At 37.0% G+C, this 7,011-nt stretch overlaps 1 pseudogene; it reads left to right on the top strand.

Annotated features, from left to right (window-relative positions):
• The first annotated feature begins 5,405 nt into the window (after positions 1-5,405).
• On the top strand, positions 5,406-7,011 carry LOC136283657 (uncharacterized; annotated as a pseudogene).

Genomic DNA, 7,011 nt, shown 5'->3' with positions numbered 1-7,011 from the left:
TAATGATATTTTTGTCTGGTGAAATGTTATTTAATACGTCAGTTATTGCTTCATAAAGTTGTCTTACAGGCACGTTTGGGGAGTGATATATCCCTATGATTGTCCAATCCTCAAACCTTGCTAACTTAATTACTGTTATTTCAACACCATGTATATTATGACAATAGGGGTATCCAGGTAAGTATGGGATTTTACTGTACACAGCTGTACCACCATAAGACCTTGATCCATTGCTGGAATTAAGGTTATCATTACGGAAGAGAACATAACCAGCAATGTCATACATGTCATTATTATCTTGAGAATTAAATCTTGTTTCTGTGAAAATATTGATATCAGCACTTAGATAAATTAAGTCTTTACGTATATCTTCTATGTGTTTGTGAAGAGACCTTACATTAAGATAACACAGTTTAAGAAGGGAAAATGTTATGTCATGGAGAGGGGAGATGCAAAGCTTAAGTTTTGCAGTTGTTCTTAATCTCTCCATCTGGATTAACAGCAATCTTGCTTTCACACAAATCAGAAATATATAGGCCTTCTATAGCAGTCACTCTACTGAGTCCCACATAATGTATGTGTGGAATAGTATTTCTGGTACTAAAATCCACAACAATTCTACTGTCAGTATCACCTTGTGACCTGTGAATTGTTTTTGCTGCTGCGGGACGCAGTGGAAATTGTTTTCTAACAACTTGTGCTGTTCTGTCTCTACCTACCGCAAAATGTGTAGTCACAGGGTTTACTGGGGTCCATGTGTGTTCAATTCATTGTACATACAAATGTCTTTTTTCATTCCTTGTTTTCTGACCTACATCTGAGTGGTCAAATTGTACCCATACAATACCAGATGGTTTGGTTTGTTGATGTAACTGAACTAGTTTAACAACATTTCCAGCACCATTTGTCATGCCATCTTCGGTTTGTACATTCATGACAAGGTGTGTTCTTTCACCCTCAGCAAGACAAAGGGTTGAGGCTAACTGTTTTGTTTTTCTTGGATCATTAGGTATTTGTCCTAGTATTTTGTTTCTTAGCTCTGGAGAGATAGCTCCAATAACACTATCTTGAGCATTTATTGTGAATTTGTTTCCTGTGGCTGCATTATGGGCCCTTTGTTTAAATTAATCTACTTTAGCATTCTGTATAAATAAGTGAGGTGCATCTATTGGGTTGTTGATGTCTTCTTGTATAGCTCTCTTTAAGTTTTGCAATGTCAGCTACTGTGTGTTTACCTTTACGCAACCTATTAAGTAATTCTACAAACAATTTGCTGTCTCTTTGACCCATGATTTCATCAAGTTCAAACATTTTAAAGTGTTTATGCCATAAACTGGGAGAAAAAACAGCATAAATCTACATTTTTGAGGTCTTTGAAAATATAAGCATCCATAACAGATTCTAATTGGAATAAGTCACCAATAGCAATTATGCTCACACCTCCAAAATCCTCTCTACAGCCTTTTATATCTTTAAGCCTATTGTTTAGCTGTATTGCAAACATACCATTTCCTACCATTGAGATTTCATCAACAAAAATCAATTGACTTCTCAAAGTGTTTAGTCTACTTGAATCAAGCTGTTTGTAATTTCTCAGTGATTGATTGGCAGGAATGGCCAGAGTGCTATGAAGAGTGTTACCCTTAAGCTTTACCAGTAGGAGCTAATAGTATAACTATGATCTGATGAAAATCATCACCAGCTCTAGTGTTATAATACTTAAGCACTGCCTGATACAAAGCTTTTGTTAAATGCGATTTGCCAACACCAGCCCCTCCAGTGAGGAAGCAGTAGAAAGGGGTTTCTGAGGTTTTAATCTGATGTAAAATGTGTTAAAAAAATTCTTTTTGCTCTTTATCGGGTGTCTGGACCATTTGACGAAAATAGAAATCAGGTAATTCATTCAATATCAGTGGTTCATTATTCAGCGATGTTGATGAAATGTTGAGATCATCAGAGAGGTCATAGTTTTCACTAAAATCAGGATGTAAATCTTCATGAGATCCAATCCTTGAACGGAATTGGTCAATGGAGATCCCCATATTTACTTGTGTGCTTGAGCGAGCAACAACAATCCAACTAACTAGAAACTCAGTTTATTAAAATAGATAACACCCTTGACAGTTCAAGGCAAACAATAGTTTCTTTCAGTTTGTGACACTTTGAGACACTCGTGAGACATTTTGAGACACTCGTGAGGCACTTTGAGACACCCTGAGACTCTTTGAAGCGCAACCCGCGCAAATACATTCAAGCCGACAAATGTTGGCTTGCGAGAGTACAATGACTCCTTTCAATCTGAAACAAACCGCAAATTAAAATTCAGGCTCACCAACACGTGCAAACTGTGGTAAACCGGGAGGCCGGTAAACCGTGGTAGAATCCAGTCTCGCTCTTTTAATTAACACTATCATGAACGACAACGAATAAATGCAATATCGGCAGGGAAAAAAAGAGGAGAATTTTACTGAATTGGCTCTGCTTTACGGCAAGGCGAAGTGAAGACTCTTCCACACCGCGACAACACTATGTAATGGTTTCGCGTCAGTCTCCACATTCGATGACGTCATGCCCCCAGCAGATCGCTGTTCCATTTGCGGTTTGTATTTTTAGTGGTTTCGTCGAGATGCCTTGGCGGCCGTTACCACCAAAAATACAAGGATGTCGTATAGATCAGCAAATACAAAGATGGCTTAAGGATCAGCTGCAGGATAGCATAGCTAATAAAGGAATGGCATGGCCTTCACGCCACGCCACGACGATTCGCCACAACATCGAAATATTTCAAGTAATACTAAGCAATTTAATGTTTAGATAGAGCGTCTGATGTTTTGCAAAGCTATTCGACACTATTTGTGTCTACGCTGTACCATTCTACATTACGCTGAGCCATTTCACGCAACGCTACACCATTTGTGTGTACGCTGTACCATTCGACATTAATAATATAAGAGAAATACTATAACTAAATAGATTAATACAAATTACAACTACAAATCATACCTCTTTCTCCAATCTTAACTCTTTTCTTTAGGTTTCTTACGAGTAATCAACGCTACTATATTCCCACGTGTTATCTCGTCGCTCGATTAAGAAAAGTGATCTGCTGAGTTATTTGCATCTCATAACCCAACGGAAGTTACACAATCATGGTTAACTATTACACATTAATCATTACAATATGTATTGCCTTAGAGGTGTTGCCAATCAATCAGATCGACCGAAACCAGGTCGACAACTTACGAACCGGCCAAACATTTCGTTAACAGTTCCCGGTTCGTAGCGGGAGTCTTCTATTTTTCTGCTCGTTTCCGGCGAATCAAGAGACCGTGACCTGTGTGACTGGCGATAAAGCGTCGTGTTCTTCAATATTTTATTGCGAAAGTATTCTTCCCATAACTTGTACAAACTAATTTCTGTCTAGATCACATATTTAAGAAAAAATCTAGCCTGTTATAAAGGCGTTAAAAGGAGGATCGACACTTAAATATGACCGGCCTAATAGTTTCGGTCGATGTTATCCTCTGACCTCGCTATCATCTTCAAAAGCAGATTCAGGTCAAAGATCATTTGCATAACTTTGCACTGTAAAATCTTTCGATTGGAACAAACATGCAGTTCTTTTCTGTTTGTAATAAATTATCTTTACGTTTTATTTGACCATGATCTCTTGGTTTTTGTTCAACATCTTATTTGCTACTAATAAATATATTTGCCAAGGGGTGGTCCAGTTAATTTTTAACACTCATGCATTTATGTTTTGCGGCTCGCGGGTAAATATTGGCGGGAAATCTAAATGTTTGGTAGAAGAACAAACATGGTTGATAACAGGACACCTTGGGCTTCAAGATGGACCGTACAGTTTGACCCTTATTCCGGGTATTTTAACGATGAAAGCAGCGCTGACGAACTCATAAAACGGTACGAGATAGCTACGACGACACGCTTCACTGTATTTAAACAAACAGGAGGATTTTCAAATTGCAGTAGGCTGGGTAAGTAAGCTCACATGTAAAGATTTACAAAACAAACCATACTGACAGTAAAGTAAAGTGAAGTTTAACTTTATTTAGACACTATAGGTATTTAAAGCCAGGGGCGTGTGAGATCGTGTTATTAACATGAAATATAGATAAATCAAAATAAAAAAAGGGATTTAACTTTTTTCCAATAATTATTGATATCTTAAAAATACATGTACACATCATTATTCTTCGGTTTACACTGGTCAGTTAGACTTTCAAAATTAAAGTGTAATTAAAATTCAACTTAGCTTCAAGTGTCAATTTACTGTGAGCCTGCAGCAAGAGTTAGCAAGAAATGCTCAATTAATTAAGATTAAGCTTAAAGTGTCAAAACCCTACTCAGTGCTATTGACACACAGCTGCCAGCATCACCATCCATTACACCAGTCCTTGGGCTACATCTGGATGGGGCAGGCTTGATTTTCAGGCCCTCCATTTTAAGTACCCATGTGTATATATGTATGTATGTGTTTGTGTACATGTATCGTATTGCTAACTTAGCTCGGTTCCTCTTCTCACATAAAAACGTAGGAGTAAAAAAAAAAGCAGATAAAAATGCTAAGAACCACTGTATACAATGGGCTGACTCACAGGAGATGACAGGATGCAGACTAAGTTTTGATGGCATCCCATTCCAAATTGTGGGGGTCAAAGTTTTAGAATGCCAAAATGGGCCAGACAGAAATAAGGCACTCAAAAGGAAGGAGGCTCAAAAGAGACTACAAAAAGATGTAAGCATGCATAATAATTAACTAAATAAGGATGTAAACAAGATGATATTATTACTTAAGGACTCCCAAAGAGGATATCATATATAAGGCATTACATAGTTATTGATTTACCTTCACCTATTTGCTCTTAAGCTAACAAGGTGGTAAGTCCCAACTGATTTTTCTAAGCAAGTTGGTGAGCACTCACCTCTCCCTCAGGGCTAATAGCATGCAATAATGTTTTCTTTTTTACCACTTGCAAGTAAAAGGACATATCACATTTTATTTGTTAAAATAAGCAAAGTCGCAAAAAAGGACCACTGTGACTGCAGTTTACAAGGTAGGAATCAAGTACTATTTTAAAGGATACTTTTCATTACTTCTAAGTTTATTGATAACTTGACTATTCCCATATGACTGCTCTATCTAACAATCCAATAAATCTATTTGGTTTCAGAAGGAGAATGCTGATCACTGCTATAACAACACCAAACAGCGCTTTATAGTACAGGATACGAAGAAATGTGACTGTCCAGCAAAGATCCACCTAAGGAAAATAATCATGTATCCTGAAAATAAGGTCAGTTTATTTAAATTATTGAATAAGGGTTCAGGGGGCACTACCATTAACATGAATGATCACTAGCCTAATAAAGGGTGCTTAATCCCAATGGGCCTTGTGTTACATGTAGGTGAAGTGGACATATGATAAGACAACCTGGACATTTCATTGTGCAGAATTGAAACAAATTTACCTGTAATGGAAACAGAGTGAATATTTTAGAAACCAATTTTTCAAATATTATTTTAATTAAAACATTGTATCATTAGATTTCAGAGAACACAAAGAGTAGAAGGGAGACAATGTCAAAATTTCTGAGAACATCCCTAGAGTAAGAAAAGAAGCAAACAATAGCTACAGAGGAGCATATTTACATATTACTTCCTAAACCTACAGATCACTTATTTCACCCCATGGGGAGGGTAAGTACTTGGCCATCAATTAAATTTTTTTTGGAATAAGGAAACTGAAGTTTGGTGGGGGATTTAAGGTGACTTAACTTAACACAGATCATCAGTCTACTGTAGACTGTGCTGCTTCCACTGTCATGTGGAATATATATAAAGAATGAATAAAGATTATACATCACAACAAAAGACCAATTAAATGTATTACATGTACAGCTTCTTTTAGCTACACTGGCAGTTATTCCTCAAACTCAATGTCAAGACTGTAATATCCCAATTTTATTGGAGAGGGATTTCCACTGGCACTGTTTTAATAGAATGCTGTCATGGACTATTTAATGGATTTTCTTAAAAAATACAGTGTTCAGTAATCTGTAATTATAACATTCTGTAACTATTACTGAAAAACTCTACCAGAGGACTGCCTATAGTAATGTTGGTATAATTTGCATTATTATTCATTCAAAATATTTCCCTGTTTCTGATAGGTTAAAACCACTCGCATATTTCATCATAACCAGCTGCTTTTGACCAAATTTGGAAAAAATTTTCTCATATTGAACCAATGACATCAAAAGCAGCTGGCTCCAGGTTATTGAACCGTTGACCAAGAAAACCTGGGGATGAGGTTGTGTAATTTTTTAAATGAATAAATAATAAAGCAATTATTCTTTCTTTCTTGTTGTGTAATCAGACTGCTGGGCTACTTCAGCCTATTGATGAGACACTGGTTAAAAAAATTCATGAGCTTGTTGGAAGTGGTGTTAATTGTGTTTCTGAAATGCAATGGCACCTGCATCATTATGTTAAGAAGGAACTTTTCACAGGCCAACAGCCTCCAGATCTAACCAACGGACGGTTCTTCCTAACAACCATAGATGTCAGGAACCACATGTATCGTGCCACAGTGGTATGCAGACATCAACAAATTGATCAAGAAAACCTTGACTTAAAAATCAAGAAGTGGAAAGAAGAAAGCCCAGATGATAATTTCTTTTTCAGGCCTTACTGCCTTACAAGTGATAGTGAGTCCTATCAACAACCACAGTCACTGAAGGAAGAAGACAGCACTGATGTAATTAAAATAAGTATAGGTGATCCATCCAACAACCTCCTCCTTGTTCACCAAACAAAGTGGCAAAGAGAGCTGCTTTTAAAGTATGGTGGTGAAATTTGCCTACTGGATGCAACATACAAAACTTCATGCTAATTGCCCTACCCACATTCTTTCTGTGTGTGAAAACCAATGTAGATTACTGTGTTGTTGCTTCTTTTGTGGTTCAGCTGGAAAATGCAGATGCCATTAA

The sequence above is a fragment of the Pocillopora verrucosa genome, chromosome 10 (genome assembly GCF_036669915.1).
Source record: "Pocillopora verrucosa isolate sample1 chromosome 10, ASM3666991v2, whole genome shotgun sequence".
Taxonomy (NCBI): domain Eukaryota; kingdom Metazoa; phylum Cnidaria; class Anthozoa; order Scleractinia; family Pocilloporidae; genus Pocillopora; species Pocillopora verrucosa.
This window is presented reverse-complemented; position numbering and strand designations above follow the sequence as displayed.